The sequence below is a fragment of the Mobula birostris genome, chromosome 32 (genome assembly GCF_030028105.1).
Source record: "Mobula birostris isolate sMobBir1 chromosome 32, sMobBir1.hap1, whole genome shotgun sequence".
Classification (NCBI taxonomy): domain Eukaryota; kingdom Metazoa; phylum Chordata; class Chondrichthyes; order Myliobatiformes; family Myliobatidae; genus Mobula; species Mobula birostris.
In genome coordinates, this window is record NC_092401.1 from 26310430 (window position 1) to 26335317 (window position 24888).

At 43.1% G+C, this 24888-nt stretch overlaps 1 long non-coding RNA gene across 1 annotated transcript in view; it reads left to right on the forward strand.

Moving 5' to 3' along the window:
- Window positions 1-3416: 3416 nt before the first annotated feature.
- LOC140191144 (uncharacterized) overlaps window positions 3417-24888 on the forward strand; it is a 72858-nt gene continuing 51386 nt past the window's right edge. The window contains exon 1 of the long non-coding RNA XR_011883762.1: window positions 3417-3445. This is a non-coding gene — a long non-coding RNA (uncharacterized lncRNA). The remainder of the gene's footprint in view (window positions 3446-24888) is intronic.

Here is a 24888-nt window from a genome sequence, read left to right on the forward strand (position 1 = left end):
CTTGTCCTTACCCACTGCCCTATGTGTCTCCACATCCAACACTTCATCCTCCACAATTTCTGCCATCTCCAAAGCGATCCTACCACCAAACACATCTTTATCTCCCCCTCCCCACTCTCCGTTTTCCACAGGGATCACTTCCTCTGTGATTGCCTTGTCCACTCATCCGTCCCCACTAATCTTGCTGCCAGCACTTATCCCTGCAAGCAGCCCACTTACCTCTTCCTTCACCTCCTTTCAGGAACCCAAATAGTCCTTCCAGGTCTGTCGATCTGCTGAGGTCATCCATTATATCAAGTGCTCCTCTGCATTGGTGAGACTGCTTTGTCGAGCACCTCTGCTCCATTCGCCAAAAGTGGAACTTCCTGGTGTCCAACATTTTAATTACCATTCTTATTCTCATTCCGACATGACCTTCTCTTGTGCCATGATGAGGCCACCTTCAGGATGGAGGAGCAATACCTTATATTTTGTCTAGGTAGCCTCCAACATGAATTTTGATTTCTCCTTCCAGTAAAAAAAAATTCCCTTCCCCTCCCCTCTTCTTCTATTCCCCACTCTGGCCTCTTACCTCTTCTCTATTTGGCTATCACCCCTTCCTAGCTTCCCTCCTCCTTCCCTTTCTCCTATGGTCCACTCTTCTCCCTTATCAGATTCTTTCCTCTCTAGCCCTTTACCTTTCCCACCCACCTGGCTTCAACTATCACCTTCTAGCTATGCTCCTTTACCTTACCCCAGCGCACCTTTTTATTCTGGCGTCTTCCCCTTCCTTTCCAGTCTTTGAGAAGGGTCTCAGCCCAAAACATCGATTGTTAGTTCATTTCCATAGATGCCGCCTGACCTGTTCAGTTCCTCCAGCAGTTGGTGTGCGTTGCTTTGGACTTCCAGCATCTGCAGAATTTCTTGTGTTTTCACTTATGTAATTCTCTTGCAACTCTGACTAGTTACTGCCGGGTGTGTGCATGCATGCATGCACAATTTTGTCAGTGTATGTGCGCATCTAGTGTGTCTTCCTTCTGTTACTGTGCAGTTCTGGGTGCCAAATTTTCCTTCTTAACAGGAAGAATTTGTGCGATGTTCCGAAAGTTCCTCGTGTGTTTACTTGATCTTTACTGTAAGTGAATTGGGTGCCAGCTCAGGGGAGGATCCTATGCTTCATCAACAGGTTTGTACAGATAGTATGTACAATGCAAGCACACACAGAGAAACCTGTATGTGTGTGTCCACACACACACACACACATGGATACACATATATGAGATCATAGCAAGGTACAACATCCCACGCAAGACAGAAGAAAATTTAATGACAAGCAGTAATCTGCTCCACACTTGACTTGAAAGAGTCACTAATTACAAGTTTTCCGTCACAGGAAAGGATATCTAATGCAAGAGGAAGTTTAAGTTTTAAATCTGTGATTGGCAGATTTTGGAGATAAAGAAATAAAGGATGTGGAAACTATGGTTTTAGCTTTAACCTAGCCATAATCTTATCCAATGGCAGAAAACAGTCTTCTCATTTTCCTGTGCTAACTCGTACCTATTTGAGTCATGAAAGATAATGTGTTAGAGTGTAAGCTGATAAAGTATAATGCTATCTAGATCATAAGACCTCCCACAATAGCCACAACAAAATGTGTATGTGGGCCATTTGTTAACAGTGTGTAAAATGGATGCTTGCTACACCTTGGGTGTGGCTGCTGAGAACAGAAGGCTGTCCTTTCTTCTAACGGCCAGCAGCAGCCCTTCATTGAGGAAAGAACCAAAGGCACCCTGCCTGTGGTTTGGTGGTTAGATGTGCTGATAAAAGACATTCTGAGCCATAGTAACGAGACCAATCTCTCCATCAATTTGAGTTGACAGGGAAGCAGGGAAACTATACAGTCACAATAATTAAGCAGTTGTCCCGGACTATATTCTTTAAAAGTGTGTGTGTGTGTGCGCGCGTGTGTGTGTGTTTGTGTGTGTGTGTGTGTGTGTTTCTGGGTGTGTGTGTGTGTGTGTGTGTGTGTGTGTGTGTGTGTGTGTGTGTGTGTGTGTGTGTATGTGTGTGAATGTGTGTGTGTGTGTTTTTCTATGTGTGTGTGTATTTGTGTATGTGTATATGTGTTTGTGTGTGTATATGTGTGTATGTCTGTGTATGTGTATATGTATGTGTATCTGTGTATGTGTATATGCGCTTGTGTGTGTATCTGTGTATGTGTATATTTGTGTGTATGCGTATATATGTGTGTGTATATGTGTATGCATTTTTGTGCGTGCCTGTGTATATGTATATGTGTGTGTGTCTGTGTATGTGTATATTTGTGTGTGTGTGTGTGTGTGTGTGTGTGTGTGTGTGTATCTGTGTGTGTGCCTGTGTATATGTATATGTGTGTGTGTCTGTGTATGTGTATATTTGTGTGTGTGTGTGTGTGTGTGTGTGTGTGTGTGTCTGTGTATATGTCTGTGTCTGTGTGTTTCTTGGTTTGAGTGTGTTTTGGAATATAGTTGTGTTTTGCAATGTGTTCAAATGGACTAAGTTCAGGTCAGCCTCAAGGACCTTTCAGCATCTGGCAGCCTAAATGGCAAAAACCTGGAGTCACAGGCGAGGAACGGCCTCTTTGTTACGTAACTAGAGAACGAGTGTTGAACCAGGAGCAATGGGTGCTGGGGAGTGCAGAGAGGAACAAAGAGAGAATACAATTAGTAGAAGAATATGAGGGTTCTCAGTCTGAAACATCAATGGGAAATGGAATTGCTGAAGCCATTCTTAGGTTGGAAGAACAACATCTTATATTCCATAACCGTCAATCTGATGGTGTGAGCATCAACTTCCCTAACGTCTGGTAATTCCTCCCTCCTCCCACCTTCCCTCTTTATCCATTCCCCATTCTGGCTCCTCTTTTACCTGCTTCTCCTCTCCGCATCTGCCCATCAAGTCCCACTGAAGCCTTTCCTCCTTCCCTTTCTCCCATGGTCCACTCTCCTCTCTGCTCAGATTCCTTCTTCCTCAGTCCTTTACCTATTATCTGCCGCCTTCTTACTTCATCCCTCACTCCCCCAGCCAGCCAGCCACCCATCTTCCCCCTCATTTATTCTCCCCTATCACGTTCCAGTTTGTACTCTTGCCCCCGCTCTGAGTTCCGCCCCCTTCTTTTCCAATCCTGATGAAGGGTCCTGAAATGCTGACTGTTCATTCCCCTCCATAGACGCTGCTTGACCTGTCGCATTGTGTGTGTTATGTGTATGTGTTGCTCTGGGCGTTAATGCTCGACGTATACACACGGGATTACAGTACCCGCCTCGTAGCACAGCCCACACGATCGTCTCTGCCCTATCGAAAGCAAGTGGGAGGCGACTAGCCTCATAAGATTAACAGAAGTTTGACTCTGGTTATATAAGTTACTGTCCTGAACTGGGAATTAGAGCTGTCTCCTTCAACTAATACGGCAGCATAGCAGAAGGTAAGGAAAATTTTATTTCGCAAAGATCTACTACTTTTTGTCAGTGAATAGAATCAGAGAAGTTAATATCTACTTCTGATGGGCCAGGTATTTGATTATAAGTGCATTTACCTCGCTCTTTGAAGGAGAGAGCTGATATGACATTATGGGCCAGAATTTTTGGGAGCGGAGCATCCCGTGAGTTGAATTCGCTGAACTCGGGATATTTTCTGATTCCACCTTGCTGTGGCCGGGAGCTGATGGCCGTGTGACAGAGAGCAGCAGCATTGGGACATTTGTGCACACCCGGCTCTTATAGCCAGTTCGTCTTGCCAGGACTGGGGGGCGGGAGAATAGACGAAGACGGGGGTGGGGGAAGGAATAAACGACGACTAACAGAGAGCAGGGTGTGGTGAATTAGAGCCAGATTACATACAAAAGAAAAATAAAGCGAGAGAAACAAAAAGGGAGGAAATTTAAACAGAAAATAGAAATTAGCAAACAAGCGTGAAAGTCAAACATTAGATAACTGCTCAACCTGGAAAGATACAACACCTCACCAAATGAATTTAACTGTTTCCTTTATACCACAGAGATTAGATTGTTTTGCTTGGGCATCAATGCAATAGAATTTCAAAGAAATTCAAATTGAAGCGTTGTTAAATTAGGAATCACAACTTCCACCGTAACACGCACGAAATGCTGGAGTAACTCAACAGGTCAGGCAGCGTCTGTGGAGAGGAATAACAGTCGACTCTTTGAGCCGAGACCTCTCGCCAGAATCTCCGGTATTTTGTGTGTGTTACACTGGATTTCCAGCAGCTTGTGGGTTCACAGCTTCAACGTCTCCAGTCTATGGTTCAACTCCCAAAGTGGTTTCTTGTCTCCATTGGGAAGGTTGAGGGCGGTAGCCATTTACTTGAGATCTGCGGAGGAGTTTCTGTGGCACCTGGACCAGCTCTGTGATGGGGAACGGCTAACGGGGCGTTACACTTGTCCGCTCATCTGCACAGATTAGTTTAGACCATAAGGCATAGGAGCAGAATTGGGCCATTAGGCCCGTCGAGCCTTCTCCGCCATTCCATCATGGTTGATTTACTATCCCTCTCAACCCCATTCTCCCGTAACGTTTGACGCCCTTAACTGATTAAGAAGCTATCCTGCATCCAATTTGTCGGCTGTGTGTGCGCGTACACGAGTGAAGTATGGGTGTGGCTCGTATGTGCATGTTGACGTGTGCGTGGATGTATGTACATGTGAGTGTGGATGTTGGGGTGTGTGTGAACGCATGCGTAGGTATGAGGGTGTGTGTGTGTGCGTGTTGCTGTATGGATGGGCGTTTGCATGTGTGTGCGTGGATTATATGCGTGTGACTATAGGGGTGTGCCTGTGTATATGCGCGTACGTGTGTGTGTGTGTGTGTGCGCGCGCGTGGTGTTGGGGTCTGTGCGAGGGGTATGGTGAGGGTGTTAGTGCATATGGGGATGTGGCGAGTAGTGGATATGTGTGATTGGGGATGTGGGGTGCGTGGGCGCGCAGTGGTGTGGGTTGAAATATGGGGTGCGTGCGAGGGTAAGGATGGCTGGGGTGATGTATGTACCCACTTCTTTAAACCCAAGACCGCCTTCCCCCCTCTCCCCTCTTCAAGAACCAAAGGAGGAGCCGAGAAACTGGTGGGGGAATTCCCCAAGCTCTCAGATGGAGGAGCGGATTACAGCTCCCGGTTTGGGTGGGAGCTCTGTGATAGCAGGGCTGAAGGGGAAGAGAGGGAAGCGCTCTCTCCCTCTGCCTATGGAAAGCCAAAACCAGTTTGGGGTGACTCCAAGACCTTGGGGAGGAGAAGAAGGGACACCCGCGGTGACCTGCTCCACCTCTCACCTCCAGTCCGAAGTAAGATTTCTAACCGGTTATTTTGCTACTGTAATCTCTTTACATTTAACCCCGTCCAGTTTGAGGGAGCATTGCTTTGTACTATGTGCTCTGGAAGACACCCCAAGAAAGTCTGGGAAAGTTTTGTATAAAGCGCCTGGAACCAGAGCCGCACTTTCGCGGACTGGCAGCGGCAGAGCTGAGAGCTTAGCCCGGTTTTAGACCGAATCTGTGTAAATCATTTCCTTTAAAAGAGCCCTGATACTTTCTGAGGGAGAGGGGCGGGTGGCACCCGAGCGCTCATTTGAGGTAACTTTTGCAAATAGACCCGCAAATGTAGCCCGACGGTAACTGGAGATAACTGGCTGGACGAATGTTCGGCGCCGTGTTTCAATCCAGCCACCGACAGGAGTGGCATGGACGACGACTTTAGACCCTTGAGGAGAGAACCAGGGGACATATTAACATCCAGAGCCACATTCCCTCGTTCTAATGCAAATCACAGAGTAATTTAAAAGAGAGAGATTTTCCCCTAAATGGAGAAAGTATTAGAGGAATGGGAAATTAGGAGGGAATTAGGTTAAAAGGGCAAAGTCTAAGGGAAAGATAAACAAAATAAGCGTACTGGTAACGGAAGTTGATTAAAATAGCTTAAAATAGAGAATTATTTAATATTTGTAGAACCAATCAGCAAATTGAGGAGTTGTGGCATTATTTTCACAGAGCAACTGATACAAATCGAATAAAACCAGAGAGAGGGAGAATTAAGAGATTAAGAAAAAGCAAAATGGGTAAAATAACTGAAAAGTCTGTTCTAAAAGGAGTAAAATCACTCAAGTGCAATTGGGTTGAATTTCCAGAGAAAAAAAGTAAGCATATTTCCGTAGTTTCAAACTGATTTTAAAATCTAATTTTTGGTACAAGTTAATATTTGGAATTTTTTTGAAGTATGAAGGGTGAAACAGTGCATTCTGAGAGTGTTATACTTGTATGAGCAAGAGGTACAAAAATCAACTTTATTCGCCGTACGCATTTACGTGTTAGGAATTTGCTGCGGTGTGTTGTGACGTACAACAAAACGGCATCCAGCAATTATAAAGAATTATATAAAATAAAATTATAATTAAATGAAATGGGTATGAATTGAGTAACGTTAATTTGAAGTAATATTTGAACTTCAATTCATTTAACCCAAGGATATGTGAGGAGAGAAAAATCCATTTTCACTGAGAGTCGATTTAGATTAACCCATTAAATGTTGACTCTTTATTCCTTTCCATCGATGTTGTCTGATTTACTGAGTTCCTCCAGTATTTTGTGTGTGTTACTTTAGATTAATTCATGTTATTTTAAGAGCAGTTGGTTCCATTCCAGGATTTTTGAAGAAGGGTGTGACTGTCTGTATTTATTAAGCAGTCTGCTTGCTCTTCATCGTGAAATACTTTAATCTCTTCTGTTAGTTGTGGAGTCAGGTGATCAGTACAAAATCTATTTGACGTTTAGCTGTGAAAGAGGCACAGAGTGAAAAATGAGCAGGGTTCTGAAATGAAAATGTGATTTTTCAAAAGCGGTTGGGTAAGGAGAGATGCCTGAATTTTATTCACATTTTCCACATTTTTACGTAAAATTCCCAGAACACTCTGTGAGAGATTTTACCTGTTGGATTAGTAGTTTTTTTTTAATGGCTTTGATTTCTGTCGAGCTTTTCACGACCTTAATGCGCCCCAATGTGAAACGATAAACACGGTAATAATGAATGTGAAATTCGTCGCTAGTAGCCTATGCATTATAGTTCTGGCTATGTGCTGTATTATATTCGGAAAAATTGGTTTCCATTGTAGAAACAAATTTCCATAGAGTATAAAGCACAGACATGTTAACTGCAAACATCAAGGACAGCAGATTTGAGTGACTGAGAATAAATATTGTCTATATTGCACTGGCTAACCATATCGGATGATCATAAGTGCAATTTTAACAACTTAAGAACGAGAGAGAGGAAGGTTTTATGTCATGATCACACAATGTCTTATCTTAAACTGAGAAAGAGGCTAAAGCAGCTCATACTTAAAATATGATTAAATTAAAAGGAAAATCACAACAGAAAATGGGTGGAGCGGTTAGTGCAAAGCTATTTCACATCAGGGCATCAGAGTTCAGAACTCAATTCCAATGCTATGTGTAAGGATTTTGTACGCTCTCTTCGTGACTGTGTGGGTTTTCTGTGAGTGATCCGGTTTTCCTCCCATAGTCCAAAGACGTATCAGTTAGTATATTAACTGGTTGCTGTAAATTGTCTTGTGATTAAGCTAGGGTTAAATAGGTGCATTACAGGGTGACATGTATTGTTGAGCATGCCTGTTCCACACTGTATCTCTAAATAAAAAAGAAATAAAACATATTTCCCCTTGTATAAATAATTGAAATGATTAAATGTTTGTGGGGATAATAAATAATAGATCTCTGGCAATATTTAATTAATGTTGATCAGTTTTAGGATTAACTGCAAGTGAAATATAAACTAAATATTCAGGAATGTTGGAGCATTTTGCTGTAATTATTTGAAAATGTAGTTCATTAACTTCAAGTAGTTTCAGCAGAAAACTTAATATTTGATTAGCTGCAGTTCTTATCCCTTCTCCATGAGCGAAGACCTTATTAATCGACTGTGGGGTATGCCGTCTTAATCCAAAAACTAAACCAAGGGCTAGAGGAAATCCCTGAGTAACTCAGACTCCCTGAACAGATTAGGAACCTGCCAATTCATAGAGGGAAGCATTCCTTTACTAACACTGGAGTGACAGTGTGTCTAAAATTACAATTTACTTAAAGGGCCACGAAATATCTTTCTCCCATGCGTGGCAGAATGTTTTATCTGTTTTTCTTATTTCAATGCTTTCAATTCAAAGTAACTTTATTATCAAAGTACGTATGGGTTTGAGATTAATTTTCTTGCAGTCTTTTACAGGAAAATAAAATAATGGAATTTATGAAAAACTGTACATAGACAACCAATGTGCAAAAGAAGATAATTTGTCTAAATAAAAATAAAAGTAAATAAGTAATACTGAGAACATGAGTTGTAGAGTCCTGGATAGTGAATCTATTGGGTATGGAATCTATAGAGTTGAGGTGAGTAGAGTTATCCATACTGGTTGAGGAGCCTGATGGTTGTAGGGTAATAACTGTTCCTGAACCTACTTGTGTGAAACCTAAGGCTCCTGTACCTCCTGCCAAATGGTAGTAGTGAGAAGAGAGCATGGCCTGGTTGGTAAGAGTCTTTGGATGTTGCCTTCTTGTGACAGCAGTCCTTGTAAATATGTCCAACGGTGGGGTGGGTTTTACCTGTGATGGACTGGGCGTATTACAATATAACTTAAAATTCTAATAGCTTCATCCTTTTTGACTGTTTCCATTTGATCGATATTTTCTGCTGACTGGCTGATTTTTGTCGCTCCTGTCATTATGTGACTCAAACCCACCTCTTGTCAGAACTGGTGAAAACAGGGTGTGGGTCAGCCATGAGCGATTGCGTTGCGTGGGCAAATTCCATAGGCTTGGTAGTTCTCACAGAAACACGAATCGACTCCCACCCTCTTACCTCACCCTGTAAGAGGGTGGTGGTCCTGAAAGACTCTGATGTCAGTGTGGCTAAGCTCCACACCAGCCAAATGGGCACTGAGTTGTTGGGTGTGTCTGCCGCAGATGGACTTTTTGTTTGGATTGATATGAAAGTAGTGATCAGGGTTGCTGAATTTCACTCGCACGCACTTTTAAAAGGTTATAAATATCCAGCTGCTAACTGTCACCAAATTGGAATCCAACGAATTCTAATGTGGCTCATCCATGGGCAATGAACAAGGTTTCATCCATAAGTCGACTTTTGTCTGTAAGTTGGAAACACAAATACTTGACATGATAACCATACCTCACCAGTGTTGAGCTGATGCCATCAAAAGTACTTAAAAATGATTAGAAAGGACAATTACTAAAGGTGGACAGAGGCAATCGATTGAAGAACAGCTACTTCCCTTCAACCATTTGATTCAGAATCCAGTTTAATATCATTGACGTATGGCGAGAAATTTGTTTTTTTAACTATAAATTTCAATAAGAAATATGAAAAAGCTGTGCTAAAAACAAGCAAAAAATAGTGAGGTTGTTGAACCAATTGACGCAACCCTAATCCTGATTTAAAAAGTCTCGGCCCAAAATGTCAACTTTTTATTCCTCTCCATAGATGCTGCCTGACCTGCCGAGTTCCTCCAGCATCTTGTGTGCGTTACCCTAATCACTACAGTTTACAACACATTGACTACTTGTGCTAAGAGGACTTTCTTCTCTCTAATTATGTTCTCTTTTATAAACATTGTTTAATTTTTATCTTTTTTTGATAACTGTTAATATGTGTGTCTGTGCTGCTGTAGGTAAGTGTTTTGTTGCACTTCCGCACAAATATACGTGTATAAGTAACAATAAACTTTGACCTTTGAGAGGAAACTAGTTCTATAGGGCTGAGAGTGGGAATGGGGCAGGGAGAGGGGAATATGGTTGGGAGAAGAGGAAGGGAGAAGGGAAGCACCAGAGAGACATTCTGTACTGATCAAGAAATCAATTGTTTGGAATCAAATGACCCTGCCTGGTGTCTCAGAGCTGGGTATGGCTGCATACGTGTCACCTGATTTCCCCTCCCCCCGGACACTCCTCTGTCATCTGTTCCACACTCCCTCCCATGGCACTCCACCCTCTCCATTCCCAACACCCTTTTCTTCAGCCGGATTTACAAAACTCGCTCTCGGCTCCACATTGACAAATGCAGTACTGTGCAACAGGCTGAGGCACCCTAGCAGAATTATATATGCACCTAAGACTTTTGCACAGCGCTGTACATACATCAAACTTCTGAATTTAATGATGCTAAAGAAGCTGGTTCATATGTAGGAGTGTCCATAACTGGGTAATTTTACGCCGGAGACCCAAGGGGAATGTGACAATGATAACTGGAGCCGTTGTTTACCACTCAGCTTTAAATGGATTTAGCATCATTGCAGTGGGACGGCTGGCAAATCCATGAGGCAGCTGGAGGCTGAAAGCAGCCTGTCCTGTGGTTTGAGGATGGCGTGGGTGGGAAGGAGGAATGGGGGTTTGTTTTGCTGTTGTTGCTCTGTAACTTGTGTTTTGTGTTCTGATGGGCGCGCTATGTTGGCACCAGAATGTCCAGCGACACTTGTGTCGACCCTCTGGTGTGTTGGCTATTAACACAAGTGACACATTTTACTGTACACTTTGATGTAAAATAAATCTGAATCAGGATGTTGGTGTGGACAAGGATTGGAGGTACACCACCTGCTAGGCATTAAAAGAAAGCATTGGACATCAGTATACTCTGTATGTTTTGTTTCAATATATCAGAATATTTTTATAATCAATCCAAAGTACTAAAGAAAATGCAGACATTCATTTTCTGGAATCCAGATCCACAGCTTTTGAGAGATCCATTGACTTGTCCGTCTTTAGGGTGTGGAAGCTTTATAGAGAAGGTGCGGAGGAGATTTACCAGGATGCAGCCTGGGCTAGGGAACATGCATTATGAGGGTAGGTTGAATGAGCAAGAGATTTTCTCTCTGGCGCGAAGCAGGATGAGAGATGACTTGACAGAGGTGTGTAAGATAAGAGGCGTGGATTGATTGGACAAGCAGAGACATTTCCCAAGGCAGAAATGGCTAATTCGTGGGGGTATAATTTTAAGGTGCTTGGAGGAAAGTTTTGCAGGGGGCTACTATCAGAAACACAAGAGATTCTGCAGATGCTGGAAGAACTCATCAACAGGTCAGGCAGCGTCAGTGGAGAGAAATAAAAAGTTGATATTTCAGGCTGAGGCTCTTCATCAGGACATCATTTTAGGGGAGGTGTCAGAGGTAGGCGTCAGAGTGACGGCTGTGTGGAATGCCCTGCATAGAACATTAGACACATTTAAGAGTCTTTTTGTTAGGCATATAGATAATAGAAAAATGGAGGGCTACGTGGGAGGGAAGGATTAGATTGATCTTAGAGCAGGCTAAGACTTTGGCACAACATCATGGGCCGAAGGGCCTATACTGTGCTTATGTCATCTGCTTTTGAATAAGAATCTTGTGTGGGATCTACAACCCCGACTATTCAAAGTAAGAGATGTACCCTACGAATAAACTCTTGTCGGGCTTCCAGTTGTGGAAATCTGAGAAGAGTTTATTTGTCATGTATGCCAGGAAAGCACTACATCCTCTTTCAGACGTCTCCTAGCTCTCTATGTTCCATCACATGCATTGCTAGTATCTGAATGAGCAACCAGAAGCCCGGATTATTGGTTTAGAAATAGGATATTAAATCCCAACCATAAACACCGGGGAGTTTAAGCACAGATTTGGAAACTTGCCGTGAATCTACCAGACTGTCAAAATAACCCATTCCTATGTGGAAGGAAATCTGCAGTGCTTACCTGTCCCAATCAGGTTTGTTATCACTGGCTTATATGATTTGAAGTTTATTGAATTGCGGCAGCAGTGGAGTGCAAAGGCATAAAATAACTATAATGGTGCGAGTAAAGGAATAGTGAGGTGGTGTTCATGGACCGTACAGAAAGCTGATGTCAGAAGGGAAGAAGCTGTCGCTGAACGAGAGTGCAGACCTTCAGTCCCCTGTACGTCCTCCTAGATGGCGTGCCCGGGATGGAGAGGGTCCTTTATGCTGGATACCACTGCCCCCTGAACATGTGTGATCCCACATGCACCAGTGAGGTTCATTCTTAACCGCAGTCCGAGAAGAGGCAACGTGCCACTCCATGCTGGGGGAATTAATAACGGACAATAAATATACAATCTTGGCTATTGGTGATGTTTTATTCATTGATCTCTTGGAAGTGAGTTTAGCTTCTCCTTAAACTCATCTATACCATTGCATCAACTGTTGCTGATAGTAGCCGGTACTTGCTACCTTGACAATGCTATGTATGTACAAACTGTTGGTGAACTGCCCTTTGTATCACACTGCCTGGGTAGGAACAGCTTCTTCCCCTCTGCTGCCAGATTTCTGAATGGCCCATTAACATCTGCTTTCGCACTATTTATTTATTATTGTGATGTTTTGTCTTGCGCTGTGCTGCTGCCATGAAGCAACAAAGTTCACGACATACTCTGTTAGGTACACTTGTATGCCTGCTGGTTAATGCTAATATCTAATCAGCCAACTGTGTGGCAAAAACTCAATGCATAAAAGCATGCAGACATGGTCAGGAGGTTCAGTTGTTGTTCAGGCCAAAGTTTTGTCAGTGATAATAAACCTGATTGTGAACTAATTATGGAATTCCAACTGGATTTGTCAGTGACCAGATGACGCAAACACCTCTATTTTGGAGCTCTTCTAGATGGGGAAACACCTCCTCGGGATCAATAAAGTATATCTATCTATCTATCTATCTATCTACCTATCTATCATCTCTGCCCCAGCACTGGAAAGACCATCATGAGTAAAAGCCCCCATCCAGCTCCTTGCATACCTTCAAAGGAAGGTGTCCCAATTTATTGAGTCTGGAAAATCTTCCAATACAGTGAAAATGTTGTGTTTTTTTCCTTTTTTGGAAGCTGTTGAACACTCGTAGGAAAGTTGTATTTATTTGTATATGGTTTCTGAACTGGAAACCGTGGTTTCGAGCAAATATCTAGTCCCATTATAAAATCCCCTCCCCATACAGGACTGGGCAGCGGATAGCTCTCAGTAAATCAGGAAAGTCTTGAAGCTTTATATTTTGGCAGATGTAATGCAGGGGCTGAGAGTTTCTTTTTACAGCTGGGGGAAATATATAATACAGTGACTTCCACAAAGTTGCACATTCATGGGGCTTGTGTTAAGAAGTTTTGAAGCATTTCGCACAAAAGCTGTTGTATTAATTTGGGTAGTTTATGCAAACTTCGACAGGCAGCAAGGCCCCATGCTGGCAGTTCGCACACTTCAGAATCAGTTTTATTATCACTGATGTACACTACCTGTGCAGAAGTCTGTCTGTCTTCCTAAAACTTTTACACAGTACTGAAGTGATTTTATGTATTGCACTGTACTGCTGCCACAAAAAAAAATCATGACATATGTGAGTGATTCTCATATAGGTCTCTATTGTGGACTGAGAGTGGGAAAGGGGCAGGGAGAGGGGAATTGTGGTTGGGAAAAGAGGAAGGGAGGCAACAGGAAGTACCAGAGAGACATTCTGTAATGATCAATAAACCAATTGTTTGGAATCAAATGACCTTGCCAGGTGTCTCCAAGGCTGGGTGTGTCTGTACCCACGCCATTCCCTGCCCCTTGCAGTACTTCTCTGCCGCCTTTCCCACACCCTTCCCGTGTCGCTCCACCCGCACAATACCCAACATCCTTCGCTGCTGCCAGATTTACAAACTCGCTCTCCGCTCCGCATGGACGAAAACATGTGCAAAGGTTTTGGGCACCCTCACTGTATATGTGCCCTAGACTTTTTCACAGTACTGTATGTCATGAAATGTTCCGGTTCAGGACAGAAGTACAATACAAAACATAATACTATAAACTGTATTAAGAAATGTATTAAAAAAAAAGTAGTGTAAAAATAGTGAGATAGCGTACATGGGTACATCGACCGTTCAGAAATCTGATGGTGGAAAGGAAGAAGCCTTCAAAACCAGTTTGAGTGTAGGTCTTCAGGATCCTGTAGCTGATGGCAGCAATGAGAAGGAATGTTGTGGATGGTGAGGGTCCTTATCATGGATGCCACCTATTTGTGGCATCATCTTTTGAAGATTTCCTTGATGCTGGGGAGGCTAGTGGTCACGATGGAGCTGGCTGAGTTTACAACACTCTGCAGTTTTTTCCAATCCTGTACAGTGGCCCCTATAGATCAGACAGTGCCACAACAAGTCAGAATGCTCTCCATGGTACATCTGTAGAGATCTGCTAGTTTTTAGTGACGTGGCAAATCTCCTCATGCCTCCTTCGTGTTTTCATCAATACGTTGGGCCCAGGATAGATCTTCAGAGACGTTGAGAGTGCGCTCACCCCTTGAGGACTGGTGTGTGTTCCCTGGACTTCGCCTTCCTGAAGTTCGCAATCAAGATCCCACAAGTCGTAGTGACGGAACAGAGAAGCTGTTTGGGGGAATGTTGCTTGAGGAAAGGATATTGGAAGTGCTTCTCGTTCTGGCTCAGGGGCTGAACATCCTTACATGAGGCTGCTGGTGTCTGGAATTCTGAGGAGTCCATATGGTGACACAATAACATCGTAGTTAGTGTAATACTATTACAGAGCCAGTGACTGAGGTTCAAGTCTGCCACTGTCTGTAACGAATTTGTACATTTGTCCTATGACCGTGTGGGTTTCCTCAAGGTGGTCTGATTTCATCCCGCATTCCAAAGACTTGCAGATTAGTAAATTAATTTGTCATATGGGTGTCACTGGGCGGTGTGGGCCTGTTGGGCGGGAAGGTGCTGCTACCAGGGCTGTATCTCCAAGTAAAACGAACAGTGAAAGGTTATTGGAGTTATAGAGCCTTGTGGCACAGAGAGTCCACGCTGACCACCAAACACCAATTTACTCTCATCTGACGCTGATCCCAATTTGTACTTCGTATAGTCCTGTCTTTCCCACCTCAGACTCTACCATCCCCTAAACAGAGTTGTAGAGCACTACTGTGCAGAATCAGGCCCCTGGCCTATCTATTTTGTGTTGAACTATTATTCTACCTAGTCCCATAGACCTGCACCCAGACCCTTCCCAACCATGTACCTAGACAAACTTCTCTTAAATGTTGAAATCAAACCCGCGTCCACCACTTCTGCCGGCAGCTCATTCCACACTCTCGCCACCCTCTGAGTGAAAAAGTTTCTGCTCATGATCCCCATAAACATTTTACCTTTCACCCTTAACCCATGACTTCTATTTCGAGTCTCTGGGTCAGTTTGCAGCAGCTAGTCTATCATTCAGCCAGTGCATTTTGGGGTATGGGAGGAATCTGGAGCACCCAGGGGAAATCGTGCAATCACAGAGAGAACGTGCATTTGGAACATATACCTGAGATCTGGAAAACACTAGAGCAAAGGACAAGCCCTTCGGCCCATGATATTGTGCTGACGCTTTAATCTACTCGAAGATCAATTTACCCCTTCCCTCCCACATCACCCACCATTTTTCTTTCATCCATGTGTCTATCTAAGTGTTTATTACCCCTAATACATCTGCCTCTACCACCACCCCTGGCAACACATTTCACACATTCACCACTCTGTTTTTTTAAAAAAAAGAACTACCCCTGACATCCTCCCTACACTGTAATCCAATCACCTTAAAATTATACCCCCTTGTATTAGCAGATTTTGTCCTGGGGGGAAAAGTCTCTGGCTATTTTCTTGATGAAAATAGAGTTATCAGTTGTGGTTTTGGACTCAGGCCCTTCATCACAACTCTTATCTTCATATTGTTGTGTTGCTGTCTATTTTTCCCTCCCCACTGGTACTGTCTGAGGAGAAGGCAAACCTCAGTGTTGTATTCTGCATACGTCCATCTGTCTGTCTGGATGGACAATGGGTGTCGATGATCATCATCACAAGCCTGGGCGGAAGGTATGGAGATCTTGAGATGCCCAGTCGGCACTATCCCCCTCTCTGCTTCAGCCACGTAAGTCCAAAGGAAAGCTTACGAAGCAGTACGTTTGGTACCAGCTTGGCTGCAGGAACTGCTGGATGGATGTTCAATGGTGTACAGCCACTTTAGGGGCTCCACTTCGGATTTGCTATCTGGGTTTACTCCCGTAGCCTTCGTCTTTCCTGATGCTGCCCGCAAGGCAGTGGGGCTACTTACCCATAGCTGGGGATCTGGTTTGCGAGCACCAGGGCGTGTCCACACACCAGTGGACCTGTGTGCTACATGTGCAGGGGCCAGACCTCCTCCCTGTCCACTGTAGTTCAGGCTGAGTTCAGCTTCCGTGTGTGGCCAGCGAGGAGGCACCACATGAGGCTTGCTGCTGGAGAGACGATGTACTGGCAGGGAGAGACTGACACATTCAGCTCACCTTTTCACGAGACTGCTGGCCAGCGGTGGAAGCTGAAAGTGAGAGCGACAGGCACTAACCTCTAGACTAGATGCATCACAACCATTTTGACACCATACGTGCATCCATACTTCGATAATAATTGTACTTTGAATCCTTTGTCTGGCCTCCGGCATGTGTGTGCATTGGTCCTCTCCATCTATGCCTCTTTCAAGCCACCTGTCCTCCTCATTTGCTCCGGAGAAAAGCCCTAGCCCATGCAAGGTTCCTCTGTTCCACCATGCTACATGATGCCCTTATTGTTACCCAGAAGATCTGTTACCCAAGAATGTAAATAAGAATGCAATAGCTGTCATGAGTTTGTCCTTGGGATCAGTTCTCCCATTGTCTGTTTCTCTGCGCATTAACACCAAATTACTTACAACACTCTGCATAATACTGAGACGTGACAATCAACTAATGCGATTATACCTGTTTTGTGCAGATGTACATCACCAATTTCTTCCGTTGACTTCTTTTGTATATAATCAATTTCAGGGAAAACTATTTGCTTCATTCAAATGAAATTTGATGCAGTTCCAACAGTGTCACCTCTGCAGTCACAGGTAGATTAGATTAGCAGCGAAAAATATTGTGGGTTCCATGCCACGGGTCCCTGCACCATACTGTGATGTTGTCCACAAAGGTCTGGACTCAAACAAAGACCCTTACCTGATATAGTTTGCTATAGGTATCCTCACTAAAGGGAAGCTATACTGTAGCTACCTACTCTTCAAAGCCTAGATCACTTCCCTGTTTATCCCCCATGGCAAGTTTAGCTGCCAGTACCCACTATTTGAGCAGTGGTCCCTCGCTAAAAAGGGCGAGCTATTCCCAACTAACAAAGTAGTTTAAACAAGGTTAATTTATTTTCAGTGGTACACACATAAATATAGATAAAACTTTTAAAACACATTTAAACCTCACAGAGGATTTCTATCTTATAAAAGATTTCTAAAGCGCAAAGGATTTCTGAAACATCGGTACAATTTCTATAAACTAAAAAGACATACCTAGAATGCCTTCTAGTCCAGCACGGACTAGAAGGGCTGAGATGGCTTGTTTCCATTCTGTAATTGTTATATGGTTATACTTACTGGTTGCAGATGAATGAATCGTCCATCACAGAGACGATTGGAATGGATTCTAGTCACTCTCTCTTTCTGTCATTCTTCTTGTCTTTCCTTGACCATTCCTTAAAAAAAATAGACCTATCTCTAACACTTATACTGTTTTTTTGCTGCTTGGTGACTTCACATGCATCTGATGTTTTTCAGTTTCGTTAGGTTTGTCAGGCCAGGTGAATGCATTGTTTGATTAAGCTGAAGTATATTCCCTTGATTAAATAATGGACCAACAAGGACCCTATTATTCTCCTGTTTATGACAAGAGGCTGAGCAAAGAATACTGGTTGGCTGTTTAACTTACTCATAAACAACTCTTTTTTAACCGTGGAAGAGCCAGCTGCTGTGTTAGAAAGCTGAGCTGGGCAGAAAGGCCCCCCCCCCAGGCCCTGCATAGTGAATACCCATCACAGTACAAGCTCCACCTGACGTTTCTGGTAGGCCTCCCAGAATCCTGCTGCTCCATGTTTTGAAATCTTTATTTGATGCTTGCTGAACCATTGCGGACAATTTCGCTTTGAACTGATTCCACAACGTACAGATCCTCTTACAAAGGCTTTACAACTCGTGCTCAGAATTATTTATTTACATTAACTTGCACTATTTGTCATTTCACATGATATTTTTCAGTCAGTGAGCTGAAAATAACAATCACATGAAAAAGAAGGAAAAGGATAATATTTTGTATTGTAATATGCCCAGTCCATCACAGGCACATTTACAAGGAGCGCAGACGCAAGCAAGCAGCATCCTTCGGGGGCCCCCACAATCCAGGCCTTGCTCTTTTCTCGCTACTATCACCTGGGAAGCGGTAGAGGAGCCTTGGTTTCCACACCACCAGGTTCAGAAACAGTTATTACCCTACAACCATCAGGCTCTTGAACTGCCAAGGACAACTTCAATAATCTCAATGCTGAACTGATTCCACAACCTATAGACTCATTTTCACGAACTCTATAACTCATGTTCTCATATTTATTAATTTACTTTTTGCACATTGGTTAGATCCCTGTCTTTGTTTATGTATAGTTTTCATAAATACTATTGTATTTATTTTACTGTAAATACCGGCAAGAAAATGAACCTCAAGGTAGTATATGGTGACGTCTGTGTACTTTGGATAATAAATTTACTTTGCTTGAGGGTTTATCCTATTAGGTGAGAGTTGTGCTGCGATCACTGATTCTCATCTCTTCCCAAAAGATATAAGCACAATCCAGACAAGTGCTGTGGTGCAGTGGTGACAGAGTTCTCCGCAGTTTGAGGTGCTGTACTTCTCAAAAGATCTTATCTACCTATTCCAACCAGATGCAAAAAAAAGGTCTCACAACACAGAGCAGGGCCATGTTATCAGTACTTCATGATGGGTCTCAACCTGTTACACTGACTGTCCATTTCCCTCCATAGATGCTGCCTGACCTGCTGAGTTCTTCCAGCATTTTGTGTGATGCTCTTATAAACTTGTGCTTGATTCACTAACAAGGATCTCCCGTCACTGGCATTTGGAGTATTGGGAGCAGTTTTGGCCCCCTTACCTAGGAAAAAGATGTGCATTGGAGAGGGTCCAGAGGAGGTTTACGAGAATAACAGACATGAAAAAAAAACTCTGCAGATGCCGGAAATCCAAAGCAACAGGCATAAAGTACTTTCGGAACTCAGCAGGTCAGGCAGCATCTATGGAAAAGAGTGAACAGTTAACGTTTCAGGCTGAGACTCTTCATCAGGGCATCTTCATGAGAATAATCCTGAAATAAAAGAAGGGATGGGGAATCTCACTGAGACCTATGAAATATTGAACAGCCTGGATAGAGTGGACATGGAGAGGATGTTTCCAGTGGTGGAATCTCAGACCAAAGTTCAAAGTAAATTTATTATCAATGTAGCTGTGTCACTGTATGCAACCCTGAGATTCATTTTTTGTGACATACTTAATAAATCTAATAACCATTGGCACAGCCTCAGAATAGAAGGACATCCCTTTTGAACACAGAGATGAGGAGGAATTTCTTTATCCAGAGGGTGGTGAATCTGTGGAATTCATTGCCACAGATGCCTATGGAGGCCAAATCATTGGGTAAATTTAAAACAGAGGTTGATAGGTTCTCAATTAGTAAAAATGACGAAGGTTACGGGGAGAAGGCAGGAGAGTGGGGTTGACAGGGATAATAAATCAACCATGATGGAATGGCAGAGCAGACTTGATGGGCCAGTTGGCCTAATTCTACTCCTATATCTTATGATCTTTAGCTGGTTTGACCTTGATGCCACTCAACACCACAATCAGTTAGGGGTGGACAGCTATGCGGTCTTGGCTGACACCCACACCCCAAGGGGTAATCAAAATTAATGTGGGTTGCAGATACCTCAGATGCAGTCAGTTAATAATACCTCTTAATGCATTAGTTTGAAATCTAAATGTGGTTTTCAGAATGTCATATGGTGAACCAAGGATTAGCATGAATCTTCTAGTGAAACAAAGTTGTTTCTCTAAATTGTCCATAAATGTATGGTTCTCCCTTTTAATCTGACGTTAATATGTAATAGAGATCTGACCAAAGATTATTGTATTAACCTGTAATTAGACTGGCTTTTCTACAAGGAACACTTAGAGTGGGTAACATGACCTAGATAATGTTGAGTCGTTGTACTAATTTGACTACAGAGCAGAAAGGAGAATGAAATATTGGTGTAAAACATAATACATGCAAGAAGTCAGTTTGTGGGCTGTTATTGTCTGGTTAGAGCCTTGAAAAGTTCGAAGTAAATTTATTGTCAACGTATGTGTATGTCACCATATACGACTGAGATTCATTCTGTTGCAGGCATTCACAGTAGATACAAAGAAATGCAATGACATCAATGAGAAACCTACACACAAACAAAGCTAGCCAAAAAGACAAAGTACAAAAGAAGACAAACTGGATGTACAAACGTAAATAGATAAAATTGAGAACATGAGTTGTAGAGTCCTTGAAAGTGACTCACAGGTTGTGGAATCAGTTCAGTGCCGATGTGAGTGACGTTATCCACACTGGTTCAGGAGCCTAATGGTTGTAGGATAATAACTGTTCCTGAACTTGGTGATGTGGGGTCCAGCGTTCCTGTACCACCTCCTTGATGGCAGCAATGAGAAGAGAGCTTGGCCTGGAAGGTGGGGTTGTTGAAGATGGATGCTGCTGTCTTATGGCAGCGCTCTTTGTAGATGTGCCCAAAGGTGGGGAGGGTTTTCCTGTGATGGAATGGGCTGTACCCACTATTTTCCACTCACGTGCATTCCTTCATATTCCCATTCAATCTCTTACTCTTACTCTTTACCTCGGGGGCAGCATCATGGTCACCAGTTGGGGTTCAATTCACGCTGCTGTCTGCAATGGGTTTCTAAACTCTCCCGTGACTGTATGGGTTTCCTCCAGGTACACTGGTTTCCAGGCCCATTCCAAAGACCTAGGGTTAGGGATAGTGAGTTGTAGGCATGCTATGTTGGTGTCAGAAGTGTGGCAATGCCTTCGGGCTGCCCAGTACAAAACCACCTCCTTCGGTTTCTCCTCATAACCGAAACACTCCATCCCAGTCAATATACAGGAGAATCTCCTCTGCACCCGCTCCAGCATTATCCCATCCTTCCTAGGATGGCCAGACTCTGTGCAGTACTCCAGACGAGGTCTGACCAATGTTTTATGAAACTAGAACATAACCACCCTGCCCATGCCTTCATGACTAATGAAGGCCACTGGACCACATCGTTTCTTCGAAGAGATTAGCTTTGTCACATGTGCATCGAAACAGAATGAAATGCATCATTTGCTTAACAGTCCAAGTTTGTTCTGGGGACAACCCACAAGAGTTGCCACACTTTCAGCGCCAACATGGCATGACCAAAGCTTACTAACTGATTGTGGGGAGAACCTGGATCATGCTTTAAACCTGTGTCCTTTAGTATTTGATATTTTGACTCTGGGAGAAAGATATTGGCTTTCTACTCTTTCTATGATGCTGTCAGTACCTTCCAGTGAGAGAAACTTGCCCAGATTGATGTCCCTGTGATTCCAGGTTCACTCCAATGAGGTTTATTTAATCAGAGATACAGCACAGGAACAGGCTTTTCCAGGCAAATTATGCACGTGACCAATTAACCTGCTAACCCATAGATCTTTGGAATGTGGGAGGAAACTGGAGCACCTGGAGGGAGTCCATGGGGTCATGGGGAGAATGTATAAACCCCTTACAGACAGTAGCAGGAATCAAACCCCGATTGCTGGTACTAAAAAGTATTATGCTAACTTTTACACCACCCATGACCTTGGCATTGAGAAATTGACCAATTATAGCAGCCTTAATTGAGAAATACATGTTGGTAGATGCACCAGAGCAAACTACTTCTGTCCTCTGTCCATTGACATGCAGATGAATCCTTTCCACATACACATCCAATCTCAGTGTTTCCTCTGATGTATCCGTCCAATCTTGCCCTCAAGACATTCTAAAATCTAACATAAATTGTCCGTACAGATATAAGGGATAAATTTTTTTTTAGGATTCAGATGATTTGTTTTTCAAATTTTCAGCATCAGGGTTATTATCACCGGTATACGATATGTTACGAAGTTCGTTTTGCGAGTGCAGTACAGTGCAACACATACAATAAATTGCAGTAAGAGTTAGATTTTTTTAAAGTGCAAAAATTGAGGTAGAGTAGAGTAAAAAAACTTGCATTCTGTTCATACATATCAAGTCATCAGAATCAGGTTTATTATCACTCACACCTTATAATATTTGTTTTTTTTATGGTGGCATTACATAAACTATAAAATATAATAATACATATATATATTATTATATTTTATATTTGTATATATATATATATATATACACAAATCATATATATATATATATATGTGTGTGTGTGTGTGTGTGTAAATAAGTAGTGCAGAAATTGATGTGAAGATGTTCATGCACAGATCAGAAATCTGGTGACAGAAGAGAAGGCACTGTTCCTTAATGTTGAGTGTATGCCTTCAGGCTCCTGTACATCCTCTCGGATGGTAAAAATTAGAAGGGGGCATGTCCTGTTTAGGTGTCCCTCTTGAGACACCACCTTTTGAAATGAAGTATGACTGTGTTCGCTAGTGCCACCAGATTGAATGGTGTGTGACCCTCACCCTCCCGCCAGACTGGTACAAACAACATTCAATGGTACAATGACATTTGGAAAAGAATTGGATGTGCATTTGCAAAGAAACTACTTCCAAGTCTGCGGACAGAGAGTAGAAATAGTTGCTCTGGAATCTCTGCCAACATCTATCCCCCAACTAGCATTGCCAGAAGAGGTGAATTTGGTCAGTTTCTCATCACTGTTTGTGGATCTCTGCTCTGTGATAATGCGCTATTTTCCAGACAGTAGTAGCGACGCCCAGTTGGAATTGGTTTATTATTGCCGTGTGTACCAAGGTACAGAGAAAATCTTATCTTGCATTCTGTTTGTACAGATGAATTCATTACAGTGCAGTGAAGTAGTACAACATACAGCAATGACACTGCCAAATTAAGTGTTACAGTTACAGAGAGTGCAGCTAAGGCGTAAGGCTATAATGAGATAGGTTGTGAGGTCAAGGGTCCATCACTATAGGACCATTCAAAGCTGTCCTTGAGTCTGATGTTAATGTGCTTTCAGACTTTCGTATCTTCTGCCCTATGGTGGGGGGGGGGGGGGAGGAGATAATGACCAGGGTGGATGAAATCTTTGGTTGTACTGGCTGTTTAGAAGTGTAGACGCGGTCCATGGAGGGGAGACCAGTTTCAGTGACGTCTGCAACTCCCATTCTGGCTCGGGATGCACTAATTTATAAACGGCACTATAAAAGTGCAAGTCCAGATGAAGGATCTTCATGGTGCATTTATTTCCTTTCACAGGTGCTGCTTGATCCACTGAGTTTCTCTAGCCTCTTGCTTGCTGCCGCAGCAATGCAAATCGCGTTGTTTCTTCCCAGTGGGTAACCTCACACAGGGTCAGTCTCAGCTTGGCTCCGGTCAAGGCTGGGATGGCTGGATAAGACCTTGTATGAAGGTCAGCTCTTCTGCCTGTGGCACTCCCTCACCACTGCACTGCAGCCCCAGTCTAGAGGTTACCTGCTCATGCCTTTGGCTGAGAGACTTGAATCAATGATATTCTCTTCAGAAGCAATCCGTTATTGCCACTGTCACAGCACAGTTCTCACCAAATAGACTAAATCCTTACTAAGGTCAAAGTAAATGTATTGTAGAGGTAAGTAATGTCTCCAGTTTCTTGCAGGCATTCACAGTAGATCCAAGAAAGTCAATAGAATCCATGAAAGAAACTACACAAAGACTGACAAAAAAAAAATGCAAAAATGGGACAATCTGTGTAATTGAAGATAACAATAAATAATAGTAGTAGAATTGTTGAAAACAAGCCCATTTGTTGTGGAATTAGTTCAGAGTTAAGATGACAAGTTATCTATGTTGGTTGAGGACCCTCATGATTGAAGGGTTAGAATTGTGCTGGCACTCTGCATTTTTCAGGTACAGGGCAAAACACAATCCGTAGGTGGATTTTTAACGTGTGAGCCATTAACTGAATGATCCAGGGATGTGGTATTATAAACGCAACTGTCTGATTTCAGTTCTGTAAGCTTTTCCATTACCACTGCTATAAATGGAAGTAATTTGAACTCCATTCTGAAAGGCACAGTGTGTGCTTTGGGTCTGTATAAGGATGGAAAAAATATTTTGTAATCAGGAAATGCGAGGTTCAGCCATTACAGGAAAGCTCCCGGGGCTTGGAATGCAACGACGGCATCTGGGATCCACCCCATCGCCCAGCAACATTCCCAACACCAGACGTCAATTGTCCTCCCTGACCAACGTCACAGGAGGTTTGCCAATAAAATGAATCAAGTTTCCTTTCCATGGCTCAATCATCAGTTTAAGCGTGGGGGAAGGGGGGCGTGATTGTCTGAGGTTCTTTTCCTGAATAGACTGTTTTTAACAACGATTTATTTTAATCTCTGCTGTGTAAATTATTCTGAGGGTGGGTGGGTTAAGGAGACTTCTGTGCTTTATTGGTGATTGTCTGGATAAGTACTCTGCTTAAATCACGTTACTCTAACCTGCTCATTGAAAGGCGAAGCTGTTGCAGCGTGACGGATGCAGGTGACACGGAGACAATGCGCTATTTGCTCTGTTCATCACACCATTAATGGTTGTCAGGTTTTGATTTAAGGGTCAAAAGAATAAACCCGCTCCTCAGCGCCAATCCGCCAACTTCCTCCAGCAGACGTGGTGATAAGTTATCAGCAGTGCAAACAAGCTCACGGAGGATAAATGGTCACAGCTTGGAGCTTGTAAATTAGGCTGACACAGTAGTG